The 16,698-nt window shown below is 37.7% G+C and overlaps 19 non-coding genes across 19 annotated transcripts; all 19 read left to right on the top strand.

The window, feature by feature from the left end:
- Positions 1-1,687: 1,687 nt before the first annotated feature.
- Positions 1,688-1,760, top strand: TRNAM-CAU (transfer RNA methionine (anticodon CAU)). Its single transcript has one exon. It is a non-coding gene; the product is annotated as a tRNA-Met (tRNA).
- A 669-nt stretch (positions 1,761-2,429) lies between these two features.
- TRNAM-CAU (transfer RNA methionine (anticodon CAU)) lies at positions 2,430-2,502 on the top strand. The gene has a single exon. It is a non-coding gene; the product is annotated as a tRNA-Met (tRNA).
- Positions 2,503-2,973: 471 nt separating this feature from the next.
- Positions 2,974-3,046, top strand: TRNAM-CAU (transfer RNA methionine (anticodon CAU)). Its single transcript has one exon. It is a non-coding gene; the product is annotated as a tRNA-Met (tRNA).
- Positions 3,047-4,141: 1,095 nt separating this feature from the next.
- Positions 4,142-4,214, top strand: TRNAM-CAU (transfer RNA methionine (anticodon CAU)). The gene has a single exon. It is a non-coding gene; the product is annotated as a tRNA-Met (tRNA).
- A 198-nt stretch (positions 4,215-4,412) lies between these two features.
- On the top strand, positions 4,413-4,485 carry TRNAM-CAU (transfer RNA methionine (anticodon CAU)). Its single transcript has one exon. It is a non-coding gene; the product is annotated as a tRNA-Met (tRNA).
- A 470-nt stretch (positions 4,486-4,955) lies between these two features.
- Positions 4,956-5,028, top strand: TRNAI-UAU (transfer RNA isoleucine (anticodon UAU)). The gene has a single exon. It is a non-coding gene; the product is annotated as a tRNA-Ile (tRNA).
- A 471-nt stretch (positions 5,029-5,499) lies between these two features.
- Positions 5,500-5,572, top strand: TRNAM-CAU (transfer RNA methionine (anticodon CAU)). Its single transcript has one exon. It is a non-coding gene; the product is annotated as a tRNA-Met (tRNA).
- Positions 5,573-6,043: 471 nt separating this feature from the next.
- Positions 6,044-6,116, top strand: TRNAM-CAU (transfer RNA methionine (anticodon CAU)). The gene has a single exon. It is a non-coding gene; the product is annotated as a tRNA-Met (tRNA).
- A 467-nt stretch (positions 6,117-6,583) lies between these two features.
- Positions 6,584-6,656, top strand: TRNAM-CAU (transfer RNA methionine (anticodon CAU)). Its single transcript has one exon. It is a non-coding gene; the product is annotated as a tRNA-Met (tRNA).
- Positions 6,657-7,622: 966 nt separating this feature from the next.
- TRNAM-CAU (transfer RNA methionine (anticodon CAU)) lies at positions 7,623-7,695 on the top strand. The gene has a single exon. It is a non-coding gene; the product is annotated as a tRNA-Met (tRNA).
- Positions 7,696-8,166: 471 nt separating this feature from the next.
- On the top strand, positions 8,167-8,239 carry TRNAM-CAU (transfer RNA methionine (anticodon CAU)). The gene has a single exon. It is a non-coding gene; the product is annotated as a tRNA-Met (tRNA).
- Positions 8,240-8,706: 467 nt separating this feature from the next.
- On the top strand, positions 8,707-8,779 carry TRNAM-CAU (transfer RNA methionine (anticodon CAU)). The gene has a single exon. It is a non-coding gene; the product is annotated as a tRNA-Met (tRNA).
- Positions 8,780-9,745: 966 nt separating this feature from the next.
- On the top strand, positions 9,746-9,818 carry TRNAM-CAU (transfer RNA methionine (anticodon CAU)). The gene has a single exon. It is a non-coding gene; the product is annotated as a tRNA-Met (tRNA).
- Positions 9,819-10,782: 964 nt separating this feature from the next.
- On the top strand, positions 10,783-10,855 carry TRNAM-CAU (transfer RNA methionine (anticodon CAU)). Its single transcript has one exon. It is a non-coding gene; the product is annotated as a tRNA-Met (tRNA).
- Positions 10,856-13,036: 2,181 nt separating this feature from the next.
- On the top strand, positions 13,037-13,109 carry TRNAM-CAU (transfer RNA methionine (anticodon CAU)). Its single transcript has one exon. It is a non-coding gene; the product is annotated as a tRNA-Met (tRNA).
- Positions 13,110-13,580: 471 nt separating this feature from the next.
- TRNAI-UAU (transfer RNA isoleucine (anticodon UAU)) lies at positions 13,581-13,653 on the top strand. The gene has a single exon. It is a non-coding gene; the product is annotated as a tRNA-Ile (tRNA).
- Positions 13,654-14,124: 471 nt separating this feature from the next.
- Positions 14,125-14,197, top strand: TRNAM-CAU (transfer RNA methionine (anticodon CAU)). Its single transcript has one exon. It is a non-coding gene; the product is annotated as a tRNA-Met (tRNA).
- Positions 14,198-14,865: 668 nt separating this feature from the next.
- Positions 14,866-14,938, top strand: TRNAM-CAU (transfer RNA methionine (anticodon CAU)). Its single transcript has one exon. It is a non-coding gene; the product is annotated as a tRNA-Met (tRNA).
- Positions 14,939-15,409: 471 nt separating this feature from the next.
- On the top strand, positions 15,410-15,482 carry TRNAM-CAU (transfer RNA methionine (anticodon CAU)). Its single transcript has one exon. It is a non-coding gene; the product is annotated as a tRNA-Met (tRNA).
- Positions 15,483-16,698: the final 1,216 nt, after the last annotated feature.

A 16,698-nucleotide genomic window follows, 5' to 3' on the forward strand; every position in this document is an offset into this window, starting at 1 on the left:
CACTTCTTGGACCACATCAATTCTAGACACCCATCCATCAGATTCACCATGGAAGTGGAGAAAGACGGTAAACTACCATTCTTGGATATTCTGTTTGAGAGGAGGCCTGACGGATCCTTGGGACATTCTGTCTACAGGAATGCCACCCACACAGATTCCTACTTGAAACCGGATTCCCACCACCACCCATCTCAAAAGAAGTATCTCATCAAAACGCTATACCACAGAGCCCATGGCATTTCTGACCAACACCACCTGACCGGTGAATTAAGACATGTACATCGGGCCCTCAGGATGAACGGATACTCTGACCGTACTATCCGCCAAGCTGTCTCTCCCACCACACAGAAACAGCCACATGAAACTCCGACCAAAACTATCACGTTACCATACATAGCAGGCGTGACCAAAAAGATCTCCAAAATTCTAAACAAACATAAGATCCAAGTCCGATTCAGTACAGTGCATAAAATCCGTGATCTGATTCCATCTGTGAAGGATGTCGTTCCTGACTTACAGTATCCTGGAGTCTACAAATTGAGTTGCATTTGTGGTGATTGCTACATTGGAGAGACAAAACGTCATGTTTCTGATCATGTCCGTGAGCACAAGTCAGATCTGAAACACGGCAGAACTGATTCTTCGGCCATTGCCGATCATTGCTACAACTCGGTGGGCTCTCATGAAATTGTCTTTTCCGAGACCAAGGTTCTCTGCAAACCTCCTGGCTACCATCAAAGGTTCGTACACGACGCCATACAAATATACAAACACAGACATAATTTCAACCGTGATGATGGGTACAAACTTAGTAATCATTGGAAAGATGTTATCAACCACGCAAAAAAGACTTAATTACACTTTTTTGGACCATCTTATCTGACAGGCACTATTTTACTTTACTTTACCGAGTGTTAACATCCCCAGTGTTTAACAGTACTCTCTTCATTGTTCAGCCAGCATTGGTATAAACATGGGCATTTTCGTTCTTTTCTATCATGTGTATCAGGCCTCCCCCCCCCTCTCTGTCCAATGCGTTGGCGTGTGCAGCAGTAGTTGCTTGCGCACAACCGCGTCCACGCCGTCGTCCATCCTTTTGGCCCCGCCCCCCTCCCCCTCCCGATGCGTTGTACGTGGCACTCCGTGCCGTCTTTGAGCCCGCCCCCCTCCCTCCCGATACGTTCCATTCATTGGCTACCACATTCTGATGAGCCCCCCCCCCCTCTCCTCCCCCTCAACTTGCTTTTAAGGGATTACATCTTGAATCATTGCCTCACTTGATGCAGCTAATCTGGCTGTGACGGTCCCACCTGATGACGGAGACTTGTGTTGCCTCCGAAACGTCGTGATTTTTATTTTATTTTTTTATAAATTTTGATGTTTTACCTACGTGACTTTACCGAAAAAACCTAAGAATATGAATCCTTGCAGTCACGAAAGCTTCAAATCTAGAATCTGAAGGTCGTGAGTTCGATCCTCACATGGGGAAAAGTTAGCTTATTTTTGGCATAAAATTTACATTTCTATCATTCCAAATTCTAATGATGCGTTAGGAATTGATCCGCTTTTTGTGCATAACATACGTTTCATCAATTACTTATCCTCTTATTGTTGTGCCTCTTTATACCTTCCAATGGAATCCCAATATTTTAGATATTCCCATTAGAACAAAACTTATAAAATACCAGCCTCATTAGCGCAGTAGGTAGCGCGTCAGTCTCATAATCTGAAGGTCGTGAGTTCGATCCTCACATGGGGCAAGGTGTTATTTTCTTTATATAAAATGTACATTTAGATATTAATTCCAACATCAAATGATGCGTTAGGAATTGATCCGCTTTTTATGCATAAAATACGTGTCATTAACTACATATCCTCTTTTTGTTGTGCTTCTTTATACCTTCCATTTGAATCCCAATAGTTGAGATATCCCAATTAGAATAAAACTGATCTAACATCAGCCTCATTAGAGCAGTAGGTAGTTGCTTAAATTCATAATCTGAATGTCATTAGTTCGATCCTCACATGAGGCAAACGTATTTTATTCTTGGCATAATATATACATTGATATAATACCAACTTCAAATTGTGCGTGTGGAATTGATCCGATTTTTGGACATAACATGCGTTTCATCAAATACTTATCCTCTGAAACAGGTCGGAACAACAGTTCCACACTGCCCACCAAGGATCATTTGTCTGTCTGTCTGTCGTGCATAGCCATGCCCTCGATTTGTATTTGATAGAGCGCTTCGGGCGGGCTCAGCACCAAGTAACGCGCCGCATGACACGGATCGCACGAATGCGCTGTCCAACCAAGTTCCTACATGCCCACTCCGAAGGCACGTGTTTGTTGTGCCTCTTTATATCTTCCAAATGAATGCCAATATTTGAGATATTCCAATTAGAACAAAACTAATAAAATATCAGCCTCATTAGCGCAGTAGGTAGTGCGTCAGTCTCATAATCTGAAGGTCGTGAGTTCGATCCTCACATGGGGCAAAGTGTTATTTTCTTTATATAAAATGTACATTTAGATATTAATTCCAACTTCAAATGATGCGTTAGGAATTGATCCGCTTTTTATGCATAAAATACGTTTCATTAACTACATATCCTCTTATTGTTGTGCATCTTTATACCTTCCAATTGATTCCCAATATGTGAGATTTTCCAATTAGAATAAAACTGATCTCACATCAGCCTCATTCGAGCATTAGGTAGTGCCTTAGTTTCATAATCTGAATGTCGTTAGTTCGATCCTCACATGAGGCAAACGTATGTTATTCTTGGCATAATATATACATTTACATAATACCAACTTCAAATTATGCGTGTGGAATTGATCCGATTTTTGTGCATTATATACGTTTCATCAAATACTTATCTTCTTATTGTTGTGCCTCTTTATACCTTCCAATTGAATCCCAATATTTGAGATATTCCATTTAGGACAAAACATAACTAATATCAGCCTCATTAGCGCAGTAGGTAGCGCGTCAGTCTCATAATCTGAAGGTCGTGAGTTCGAGCCTCACATGGGGCAAAGTATTTGGAATTGAACTGCTTTTTGTGCATAAAATACGTGTCATCAACTACCTATCCTCTTATTGTTGTGCCTCTTTATACCTTCCAATTGAATCCCAATATTTGAGATATCCCAATTAGAATAAAACTGATCTAACATCAGCATCATCAGAGCACTAGGTAGTGCCTTAGTTTCAGCGTCATTAGCACAGTGTGGCGCGTCAGTGTCATGATTTGAATGTAGTGAAGTTCGATCTTCACATGGGGTCAAAGGTAGCTTATTTTTGGAATTAAATTAACATTTAGATAATAATTCCAAATTCAAATGATGCGCCTGGAATTGATCCGCTTTTTGCGCATAACATACGTTTCATCAATTACTTATCCTCTTATTGTTGTTCATCTTTATACCTCCCAATTGAATGGCAATATTTGAGATATTCCAATTAAACAAAACTAATAAAGATCAGCCTCATTAGCGCAGTAGGGAGCGCGTCAGTCTCATTATCTGAAGGTCGGGAGTTCGATCCTCACATGGGGCAAAGTATTTTTTTCTTGGCATAAAATGTACATTTTGATATTAATTCTCACTTAAAATGATGCGTTAGGAATTGATCCGCTTTTTGTGCATAAAATACGTTCATCAACAACCGATCCTCGTATTGTTGTGCCTCTTTATACATTCCAATTGAATCCCAATATTTGAGATATGTCAATTAGAATAATACTTATCTAACATCAGCCTCATTAAAGCAGTAGGTAGTGCCTTAGCTTCATAATCGGAAGGGTCGTTAGTTCGAGCCTCACATGAGGCAAATGTATTTTGTTTCCATTCCAACCGCAGGGATTGTGGTCAATGCAAACCCATTACTCCTCGTAAAAAAAGGTGCAGTGTTGTTGCCAGATGAAAGGGTAAAAAAAATACTATCAAACTTACTTTTTTTCTTGGTACAACATATACATTTTTATAATACCGACTTCAAATTATACGTGTAGAATTGATCCGCTTTTTGTGCATTACATACGTTTCATCAAATACTTATCCTCTTATTGTTGTGCATCTTTATACCCAATATTTGAAATATCCCAATTAGTTAGTTCGATCCTCACATCAGCCTCATTAGCGCAGTAGGTAGCGCGTCAGTCTCATAATCTGAAGGTCGTGAGTTCGATCCTCACATGGGGCAAAGTTAGCTTATTTTTGGCATAAAATTAACATTTCGATCATTCCAAATTCAAATGATGCGTTAGGAATTGACCCCCTTTTTGTGCGTAACATACGTTTCATCAATGACTTATCTTCTTATTGTTGTGCCTCTTTATACCTTCCAATTAAATCCCAATATTTGAGATATTCCATTTAGGACAAAACTTCACTAACATCAGCCTCATTAGCGCAGTAGGTATCGTGTCAGTCTCATAATCTGAAGGTCGTGAGTTCGATCCTCACATGGGGCAAAGTGTTATTTTCTTTACATAAAATGTACATTCAGATATTAATTCCAACTTCAAATGATGCGTTAGGAATTGATCCGCTTTTTATGCATAAAATGTGTGTCATTAACTACATATCCTCTTTTTGTTGTGCTTCTTTATACCTTCCATTTGAATCCCAATAGTTGAGATATCAAATTAGAATAAAAATGATCTAACATCAGCCTCATTAGAGCAGTAGGTAGTTGCTTAAATTCATAATCTGAATGTCATTAGTTCGATCCTCACATGAGGCAAACGTATTTTATTCTTGGCAAAATATATACATTTACATAATACCAACTTCAAATTATGCGTGTGGAATTGATCCGATTGTTGTGCATTATATACGTTTCATCAAATACTTATCTTCTTATTGTTGTGCCTCTTTATACCTTCCAATTGAATCCCAATATTTGAGATATTCCATTTAGGACAAAACTTCACTAGCATCAGCCTCATTAGCGCAGTAGGTAGCGCGTCAGTCTTATAATCTGAAGGTCGTGAGTTCGATCCTCACATGGGGCAAGGTGTCATTTTCTTTATATAAAATGTACATTTAGATATTAATTCCAACTTCAAATGATGCGTTAGGAATTGATCCGCTTTTTATGCATAAAATACGTGTCATTAACTACATATCCTCTTTTTGTTGTGCTTCTTTATACCTTACATTTGAATCCCAATAGTTGAGATATCCCAATTAGAATAAAACTGATCTAACATCAGCCTCATTAGAGCAGTAGGTAGTTGCTTAAATTCATAATCTGAATGTCATTAGTTCGATCCTCACATGAGGCAAACGTATTTTATTCTTGGCAAAATATATACATTTACATAATACCAACTTCAAATAATGCTTGTGGAATTGATCCGATTGTTGTGCATTATATACGTTTCATCAAATACTTATCTTCTTATTATTGTGCCTTTTTATACCTTCCAATTGAATCCCAATATTTGAGATATTCCATTTAGGACAAAACTTCACTAACATCAGCCTCATTAGCGCAGTAGGTAGCGCGTCAGTCTCATAATCTGAAGGTCGTGAGTTCGATCCTCACATGGGGCAAGGTGTCATTTTCTTTGTATAAAATGTACATTAAGATATGAATTCCAACTTCAAATGATGCGTTAGGAATTGATGCGCTTTTTATGCATAAAATACGTGTCATTAACTACATATCCTCTTATTGTTGTGCATCTTTATACCTTCCAATTGATTCCCAATATGTTTGATTTTCCAATTAGAATAAAACTGATGTCACATCAGCCTCATTCGAGCATTAGGTAGTGCCTTAGTTTCATAATCTGAATGTCGTTAGTTCGATCCTCACATGAGGCAAACGTATGTTATTCTTGGCATAATATATACATTTACATAATACCAACTTCAAATTATGCGTGTGGAATTGATCCGATTTTTGTGCATTATATACGTTTCATCAAATACGTATCTTCTTATTGTTGTGCCTCTTTATACCTTCCAATTGAATCCCAATATTTGAGATATTCCATTTAGGACAAAACTTCACTAACATCAGCCTCATTAGCGCAGTAGGTAGCGCGTCAGTCTCATAATCTGAAGGTCGTGAGTTCGATCCTCACATGGGACAAAGTTAGCATTTTTTTGGTATGAAATTAACATTTAGATAATTCCAAATTCAAATGATGCGTATGGAATTGATGCGCTTTTTCTGCATAACATACGTTTTCTCAACTACTTATCCTCTTTTTTTGTGCTTTTTATACCTTCCATTTAAATCCCAATAGTTGAGATATCCTAATTAGAATAAAACTGATCTAACATCAGCCTCATTAGAGCAGTAGGTAGTTGCTTAAATTCGTAATCTGAATGTCATTAGTTCGATCCTCACATGAGACAAAAGTATTTTATTCTTGGCAAAATATATACATTTACATAATTCCAACCTCAAATTATGCGTGTGGAATTGATCCGATGTTTGTGCATTATATACGTTTCATCAAATACTTATCTTCTTATTGTTGTGCCTCTTTATACCTTCCAATTGAATCCCAATATTTGAGATATTCCATTTAGGACAAAACTTCACTAACATAAGCCTCATTAGCGCGGTAGGTAGCGCGTCAGTCTCATAATCTGAAGGTCGTGAGTTCGATCCTCACATGGGGCAAGGTGCTATTTTCTTTATATAAAATGTACATTTAGATATTAATTCCAACTTCAAATGATGCGTTAGGAATTGATCCGCTTTTAAAATCCTTTATATTAAGTTCGCTTGCTTGCTTGCATGCTTGCTTGCGTGCTTGCATGCTTGCTTGCGTGCTTGCCTGCTTGCTTGCTTACGACCGTGAAAATCTTTCGGTCGTTTTTTAACCCACTTCCCGTGATCCAATCGAGCTGACATTTTCCACACAGACTCGTTGTGCGAGACAATTAATGTTCGTGAAAAAAAATTCCCAAAATTTTACACTTTTTAGGCAAATTTTGTTTATTTTACATATATTCAAATAGAACTCATTCATGGCTTTGGCTGAACGTCACAGTGTAAGAGCCCAGAGCGTAACACCTCCGCAGGCCGTGGCGGAGTAGCGCAGTTGGTAGCGCCCTCGCTTCCCATGCCAAAGGTCGCGGATCGATCCCCGTGTACTCCACAGGCGAATATATTTTTAAATCCTTTATATTAAGTTCGCTGCCACGCATATAAAGGATTTATAGGGAAAAACTTAGTTTTTACGGGTTACACTTATTATGCATAAAATACGTGTCATTAACTACATATCCTCTTATTGTTGTGCTTCTTTATACCTTACATTTGAATCCCAATAGTTGAGATATCCCAATTAGAATAAAACTGATCTAACATCAGCCTCATTAGAGCAGTAGGTAGTTGCTTAAATTCATAATCTGAATGTCATTAGTTCGATCCTCACATGAGGCAAACGTATTTTATTCTTGGCAAAATATATACATTTACATAATACCAACTTCAAATAATGCTTGTGGAATTGATCCGATTGTTGTGCATTATATACGTTTCATCAAATACTTATCTTCTTATTATTGTGCCTTTTTATACCTTCCAATTGAATCCCAATATTTGAGATATTCCATTTAGGACAAAACTTCACTAACATCAGCCTCATTAGCGCAGTAGGTAGCGCGTCAGTCTCATAATCTGAAGGTCGTGAGTTCGATCCTCACATGGGGCAAGGTGTCATTTTCTTTGTATAAAATGTACATTAAGATATGAATTCCAACTTCAAATGATGCGTTAGGAATTGATGCGCTTTTTATGCATAAAATACGTGTCATTAACTACATATCCTCTTATTGTTGTGCATCTTTATACCTTCCAATTGATTCCCAATATGTTTGATTTTCCAATTAGAATAAAACTGATGTCACATCAGCCTCATTCGAGCATTAGGTAGTGCCTTAGTTTCATAATCTGAATGTCGTTAGTTCGATCCTCACATGAGGCAAACGTATGTTATTCTTGGCATAATATATACATTTACATAATACCAACTTCAAATTATGCGTGTGGAATTGATCCGATTTTTGTGCATTATATACGTTTCATCAAATACGTATCTTCTTATTGTTGTGCCTCTTTATACCTTCCAATTGAATCCCAATATTTGAGATATTCCATTTAGGACAAAACTTCACTAACATCAGCCTCATTAGCGCAGTAGGTAGCGCGTCAGTCTCATAATCTGAAGGTCGTGAGTTCGATCCTCACATGGGACAAAGTTAGCATTTTTTTGGTATGAAATTAACATTTAGATAATTCCAAATTCAAATGATGCGTATGGAATTGATGCGCTTTTTCTGCATAACATACGTTTTCTCAACTACTTATCCTCTTTTTTTGTGCTTTTTATACCTTCCATTTAAATCCCAATAGTTGAGATATCCTAATTAGAATAAAACTGATCTAACATCAGCCTCATTAGAGCAGTAGGTAGTTGCTTAAATTCGTAATCTGAATGTCATTAGTTCGATCCTCACATGAGACAAAAGTATTTTATTCTTGGCAAAATATATACATTTACATAATTCCAACCTCAAATTATGCGTGTGGAATTGATCCGATGTTTGTGCATTATATACGTTTCATCAAATACTTATCTTCTTATTGTTGTGCCTCTTTATACCTTCCAATTGAATCCCAATATTTGAGATATTCCATTTAGGACAAAACTTCACTAACATAAGCCTCATTAGCGCGGTAGGTAGCGCGTCAGTCTCATAATCTGAAGGTCGTGAGTTCGATCCTCACATGGGGCAAGGTGCTATTTTCTTTATATAAAATGTACATTTAGATATTAATTCCAACTTCAAATGATGCGTTAGGAATTGATCCGCTTTTAAAATCCTTTATATTAAGTTCGCTTGCTTGCTTGCATGCTTGCTTGCGTGCTTGCATGCTTGCTTGCGTGCTTGCCTGCTTGCTTGCTTACGACCGTGAAAATCTTTCGGTCGTTTTTTAACCCACTTCCCGTGATCCAATCGAGCTGACATTTTCCACACAGACTCGTTGTGCGAGACAATTAATGTTCGTGAAAAAAAATTCCCAAAATTTTACACTTTTTAGGCAAATTTTGTTTATTTTACATATATTCAAATAGAACTCATTCATGGCTTTGGCTGAACGTCACAGTGTAAGAGCCCAGAGCGTAACACCTCCGCAGGCCGTGGCGGAGTAGCGCAGTTGGTAGCGCCCTCGCTTCCCATGCCAAAGGTCGCGGATCGATCCCCGTGTACTCCACAGGCGAATATATTTTTAAATCCTTTATATTAAGTTCGCTGCCACGCATATAAAGGATTTATAGGGAAAAACTTAGTTTTTACGGGTTACACTTATTATGCATAAAATACGTGTCATTAACTACATATCCTCTTATTGTTGTGCATCTTTATACCTTCCAATTGATTCCCAATATGTGAGATTTTCCAATTAGAATAAAACTGATCTCACATCAGCCTCATTCGAGCATTAGGTAGTGCCTTAGTTTCATAATCTGAATGTCGTTAGTTCGATCCTCACATGAGGCAAACGTATGTTATTCTTGGCATAATATATACATTTACATAATACCAACTTCAAATTATGCGTGTGGAATTGATCCGATTTGTGTGCATTATATACGTTTAATCAAATACTTATCTTCTCATTGTTGTGCCTCTTTATACCTTCCAATTAAATCCCAATATTTGAGATATTCTATTTAGGACAAAACTTCACAAACATCAGCCTCATTAGCGCAGTAGGTAGCGCGTCAGTCTCATAATCTGAAGGTAGTGAGTTCGATCCTCACATCGGGCAAGGTGTCATTTTCTTTATATAAAATGTACATTTAGATATTAATTCCAACTTCAAATGATGCGTTAGGAATTGATCCGCTTTTTAAATCATTTATATTAAGTTCGCTTGCTTGCTTGCTTGCGTGCGTGCTTGCTTGCATGCTTTCTTGCGTGCTTGCTTGCTTGCTTACGACCGTGCAAATCTTTCGGTCGTTTTTTAACCCACTTCCCGTGATCCAATCGAGCTGACATTTTCCACACAGACTCGCTGTGCGAGACAATTAATGTTCGTGAAAAAAAATTCCCAAAATTTTACACTTTTTAGGCAAAAAAAAATTATTTTACATATATTCAAATATAACTCATTCATGGCTTTGGCTGAACGTCACAGTGTAAGAGCCCAGAGCGTAACGCCTCCACAGGCCGTGGCGGAGTAGCGCAGTTGGTAGCGCCCTTGCTTCCCATGCCAAAGGTCGCGTGATCGATCCCAGCGTCCTCCACAGACGAATCTATTTTTAAATCCTTTATATTAAGTTCGCTGCCACGCATATAAAGGATTTATAGGGAAAAACTTTGTTTTTACGGGTTATACTTATTATGCATAAAATACGTGTCATTAACTACATATCCTCTTTTTGTTGTGCTTCTTTATACCTTCCATTTGAATCCCAATAGTTGAGATATCCCAATTAGAAGAAAAACTGATCTAACATCAGCCTCATTAGAGCAGTATGTAGTTGCTTAAATTCATAATCTGAATGTCATTAGTTCGATCCTCACATGAGGCAAACGTATTTTATTCTTGGCAAAATATATACATTTACATAATACCAACTTCAAATTATGCGTGTGGAAATGATCCGATTGTTGTGCATTATATACGTTTCATCAAATACTTATCTTCTTATTGTTGTGCCTCTTTATACCTTCCAATTAAATCCCAATATTTGAGATATTCCATTTAGGACAAAACTTCACAAACATCAGCCTCATTAGCGCAGTAGGTAGCGCGTCAGTCTCATAATCTGAAGGTCGTGAGTTCGATCCTCACATCGGGCAAGGTGTCATTTTCTTTATATAAAATGTACATTTAGATATTAATTCCAACTTCAAATGATGCGTTAGGAATTGATCCGCTTTTTAAATCATTTATATTAAGTTCGCTTGCTTGCTTGCTTGCGTGCGTGCTTGCTTGCATGCTTTCTTGCGTGCTTGCTTGCTTGCTTACGACCGTGCAAATCTTTCGGTCGTTTTTTAACCCACTTCCCGTGATCCAATCGAGCTGACATTTTCCACACAGACTCGTTGTGCGAGACAATTAATGTTCGTGAAAAAAAATTACCAAAATTTTACACTTTTTAGGCAAAAACAATTTATTTTACATATATTCAAATATAACTCATTCATGGCTTTGGCTGAACGTCACAGTGTAAGAGCCCAGAGCGTAACGCCTCCACAGGCCGTGGCGGAGTAGCGCAGTTGGTAGCGCCCTTGCTTCCCATGCCAAAGGTCGCGTGATCGATCCCAGCGTCCTCCACAGACGAATCTATTTTTAAATCCTTTATATTAAGTTCGCTGCCACGCATATAAAGGATTTATAGGGAAAAACTTTGTTTTTACGGGTTATACTTATTATGCATAAAATACGTGTCATTAACTACATATCCTCTTTTTGTTGTGCTTCTTTATACCTTCCATTTGAATCCCAATAGTTGAGATATCCCAATTAGAATAAAACTGATCTAACATCAGCCTCATTAGAGCAGTATGTAGTTGCTTAAATTCATAATCTGAATGTCATTAGTTCGATCCTCACATGAGGCAAACGTATTTTATTCTTGGCAAAATATATACATTTACATAATACCAGCTTCAAATTATGCGTGTGGAATTGATCCGATTGTTGTGCATTATATACGTTTCATCAAATACTTATCTTCTTATTGTTGTGCCTCTTTATACCTTCCAATTAAATCCCAATATTTGAGATATTCCATTTAGGACAAAACTTCACTAACATCAGCCGCATTAGGACAGTAGGTAGCGCGTCAGTCTCATAATCTGAAGGTCGTGAGTTCGATACTCACATCGGGCAAGGTGTCATTTTCTTTATATAAAATGTACATTTAGATATTAATTCCAACTTCAAATGATGCGTTAGGAATTGATCCGCTTTTTAAATCATTTATATTAAGTTCGCTTGCTTGCTTGCGTGCGTGCTTGCTTGCGTGCTTGCTTGCTTGCTTACGACCGTGCAAATCTTTCGGTCGTTTTTTAACCCACTTCCCGTGATCCAATCGAGCTGACATTTTCCACACAGACTCGTTGTGCGAGACAATTAATGTTCGTGAAAAAAAATTCCCAAAATTTTACACTTTTTAGGCAAAATTTTTTTATTTTACATATATTCAAATAGAACTCATTCATGGCTTTGGCTGAACGTCACAGTGTAAGAGCCCAGAGCGTAACACCTCCGCAGGCCGTGGCGGAGTAGCGCAGTTGGTAGCGCCCTCGCTTCCCATGCCAAAGGTCGCGGGATCGATCCCCGCGTCCTCCACAGACGAATCTATTTTTAAATCCTTTATATTAAGTTCGCTGCCACGCATATAAAGGATTTATAGGGAAAAACTTTGTTTTTACGGGTTATACTTATTATGCATAAAATACGTGTCATTAACTACATATCCTCTTTTTGTTGTGCTTCTTTATACCTTCCATTTGAATCCCAATAGTTGAGATATCCCAATTAGAATAAAACTGATCTAACATCAGCCTCATTAGAGCAGTATGTAGTTGCTTAAATTCATAATCTGAATGTCATTAGCTCGATCCTCACATGAGGCAAACGTATTTTATTCTTGGCAAAATATATACATTGATATAATACCAACTTCATATTGTGCGTGTGTAATTGATCCGATTTTTGGACATAACATACGTTTCATCAACTACTTATCCTCTGAAACAGGTCGGAACAACAGTTCCACACTGCCCACCAAGGATCATTTGTCTGTCTGTCTGTCGTGCATAGCCATGCCCTCGATTTGTATTTGATAGAGCGCTTCGTGCGGGCTCAGCACCAAGTGACGCGCTGCATGACACGGATCGCACGAATGCGCTGTCCAACCAAGTTCCTAACTGCCCACTCCGAAGGCACGTGTTTGTTGTGCCTCTTTATATCTTTCAATGGAATGCCAATATTTGAGATATTCCAATTAGAACAAAACTAATAACATATCAGCCTCATTAGCGCAGTAGGTAGCGCGTCAGTCTCATAATCTGAAGGTCGTGAGTTCGATCCTCACATGGGGCAAAGTGTTATTTTCTTTATTTAAAATGTACATTTAGATATTAATTGCAACTTCAAATGATGCGTTAGGAATTGATCCGCTTTTTATGCATAAAATACGTGTCATTAACTACATATCCTCTTATTGTTGTGCATCTTTATACCTTCCAATTGATTCCCAATATGTGAGATTTTCCAATTAGAATAAAACTGATGTCACATCAGCATCATTCGAGCATTCGGTAGTGCCTTAGTTTCATAATCTGAATGTCGTTAGTTCGATCCTCACATGAGGCAAACGTATGCTATTCTGGGCATAATATATACATTTACATAATACCAACTTCAAATTATGCGTGTGGAATTGATCCGATTTTTGTGCATTATATACGTTTCATCAAATACTTATCTTCTTATTATTATGCCTTTTTATACCTTCCAATTGAATCCCAATATTTGAGATATTCCATTTAGGACAAAACTTCACTAGCATCAGCCTCATTAGCGCAGTAGGTAGCGCGTCAGTCTTATAATCTGAAGGTCGTGAGTTCGATCCTCACATGGGGCAAGGTGTCATTTTCTTTAAATAAAATGTACATTTAGATATTAATTCCAACTTCAAATGATGCGTTAGGAATTGATCCGCTTTTTATGCATAAAATACGTGTCATTAACTACATATCCTCTTTTTGTTGTGCTTCTTTATACCTTACATTTGAATCCCAATAGTTGAGATATCCCAATTAGAATAAAACTGATCTAACATCAGCCTCATTAGAGCAGTAGGTAGTTGCTTAAATTCATAATCTGAATGTCATTAGTTCGATCCTCACATGAGGCAAACGTATTTTATTCTTGGCAAAATATATACATTTACATAATACCAACTTCAAATAATGCGTGTGGAATTGATCCGATTGTTGTGCATTATATACGTTTCATCAAATACTTATCTTCTTATTATTGTGCCTTTTTATACCTTCCAATTGAATCCCAATATTTGAGATATTCCATTTAGGACAAAACTTCACTAACATCAGCCTCATTAGCGCAGTAGGTAGCGCGTCAGTCTCATAATCTGAAGGTCGTGAGTTCGTTCCTCACATGGGGCAAAGTGTCATTTTCTTTATATAAAATGTACATTTAGATATTAATTCCAACTTCAAATGATGCGTTAGGAATTGATCCGCTTTTTATGCATAAAATACCTGTCATTAACTACATATCCTCTTATTGTTGTGCATCTTTATACCTTACAATTGATTCCCAATATGTGAGATTTTCCAATTAGAATAAAACTGATCTCACATCAGCCTCATTCGAGCATTAGGTAGTGCCTTAGTTTCATAATCTGAATGTCGTTAGTTCGATCCTCACATGAGCAAACGTATGTTATTCTTGGCATAATATATACATTTACATAATACCAACTTCAAATTATGCGTGTGGAATTGATCCGATTTTTGTGCATTACATACGTTTCATCAACTACTTATCCTCTGAAACAGGTCGGAACAACAGTTCCACACTGCCCACCAAGGATCATTTGTCTGTCTGTCTGTCGTGCATAGCCATGCCCTCGATTTGTATTTGATAGAGCGCTTCGTGCGGGCTCAGCACCAAGTGACGCGCTGCATGACACGGATCGCACGAATGCGCTGTCCAACCAAGTTCCTACCTGCCCACTCCGAAGGCACGTGTTTGTTGTGCCTCTTTACATCTTCCAATTGAATCCCAATATTTGAGATATTCCATTTAGGACAAAACTTCACTAACATCAGCCTCATTAGCGCAGTAGGTAGCGCGTCAGTCTCATAATCTGAAGGTCGTGAGTTCGATCCTCACATGGGGCAAAGTGTTATTTTCTTTACATAAAATGTACATTCAGATATTAATTCCAACTTCAAATGATGCGTTAGGAATTGATCCGCTTTTTATGCATAAAATACGTGTCATTAACTACATATCCTCTTATTGTTGTGCATCTTTATACCTTCCAATTGATTCCCAATATGTGAGAATTTCCAATTAGAATAAAACTGATCTCACATCAGCCTCATTCGAGCATTAGGTAGTGCCTTAGTTTCATAATCTGAATGTCGTTAGTTCGATCCTCACATGAGGCAAACGTATGTTATTCTTGGCATAATATATACATTTACATAATACCAACTTCAAATTATGCGCGTGGAATTGATCCGATTTTTGTGCATCATATACGTTTCATCAAATACTTATCTTCTTATTGTTGTGCCTCTTTATACCTTCCAATTGAATCCCAATATTTGAGATATTCCATTTAGGACAAAACATAACTAATATCAGCCTCATTAGCGCAGTAGGTAGCGCGTCAGTCTCATAATCTGAAGGTCGTGAGTTCGATCCACACATGGGGCAAGGTGTCATTTTCTTCATATAAAATGTACATTTAGATATTAATTCCAACTTCAAATGATGCGTTGGAATTGATCCGCTTTCATGCATAAAATACGTGTCATTAACTACATATCCTCTTTTTGTTGTGCTTCTTTATACCTTCCATTTGAATCCCAATAGTTGAGATATCCCAATTAGAATAAAACTGATCTAACATCAGCCTCATTAGAGCAGTAGGTAGTTGCTTAAATTCATAATCTGAATGTCATTAGTTCGATCCAAACATGAGGCAAACGTATTTTATTCTTGGCATAATATATACATTGATATAATACCAACTTCAAATTGTGCGTGTGGAATTGATCCGATTTTTGGACATAACATGCGTTTCATCAAATACTTACCCTCTGAAACAGGTCGGAACAACAGTTCCACACTGCCCACCAAGGATCATTTGTCTGTCTGTCTGTCGTGCATAGCCATGCCCTCGATTTGTATTTGATAGAGCGCTTCGGGCGGGCTCAGCACCAAGTGACGCACCGCATGACACGGAGCGCACGAATGCGCTGTCCAACCAAGTTCCTACCTGCCCACTCCGTAGGCACGTGTTTGTTGTGCCTCTTTATATCTTCCAATTGAATGCCAATATTTGAGATATTCCAATTAGAACAAAACTAATAAAATATCAGCCTCATTAGTGCAGTAGGTAGCGCGTCAGTATCATAATGTGAAGGTCGTGAGTTCGATCCTCACATGGGGCAAAGTGTTATTTTCTTTACATAAAATGAACATTAAGATATTAATTCCAACTTCAAATGATGCGTTAGGAATTGATCCGCTTTTTACGCATAAAATACGTGTCATTAACTACATATCATCTTATTGTTGTGCATCTTTATACCTTCCAATTGATTCCCAAAATGTGAGATTCTCTAATTAGAATAAAACTGATCTCACATCAGCCTCATTCGAGCAGTAGGTAGTGCCTTAGTTTCAGAATCTGAATGTCGTTAGTCCGATCCTCACATGAGGCAAACGTATGTTATTCTTGGCATAATATATACATTTACATAATACCAACTTCAAATTATGCGTGTGAAATTTATCCGATTTTTGTGCATTATATACGTGTCATCAAATACTTATCTTCTTATTGTTGTGCCTCTTTATACCGTCCAATTGAATCCCAATATTTGAGATATTCCATTTAGGACAAACTTCACTAACATCGGCCTCG

This window comes from Lampetra fluviatilis, chromosome 3, assembly GCF_964198595.1.
Source record: "Lampetra fluviatilis chromosome 3, kcLamFluv1.1, whole genome shotgun sequence".
In the NCBI taxonomy this organism is placed as follows: domain Eukaryota; kingdom Metazoa; phylum Chordata; class Hyperoartia; order Petromyzontiformes; family Petromyzontidae; genus Lampetra; species Lampetra fluviatilis.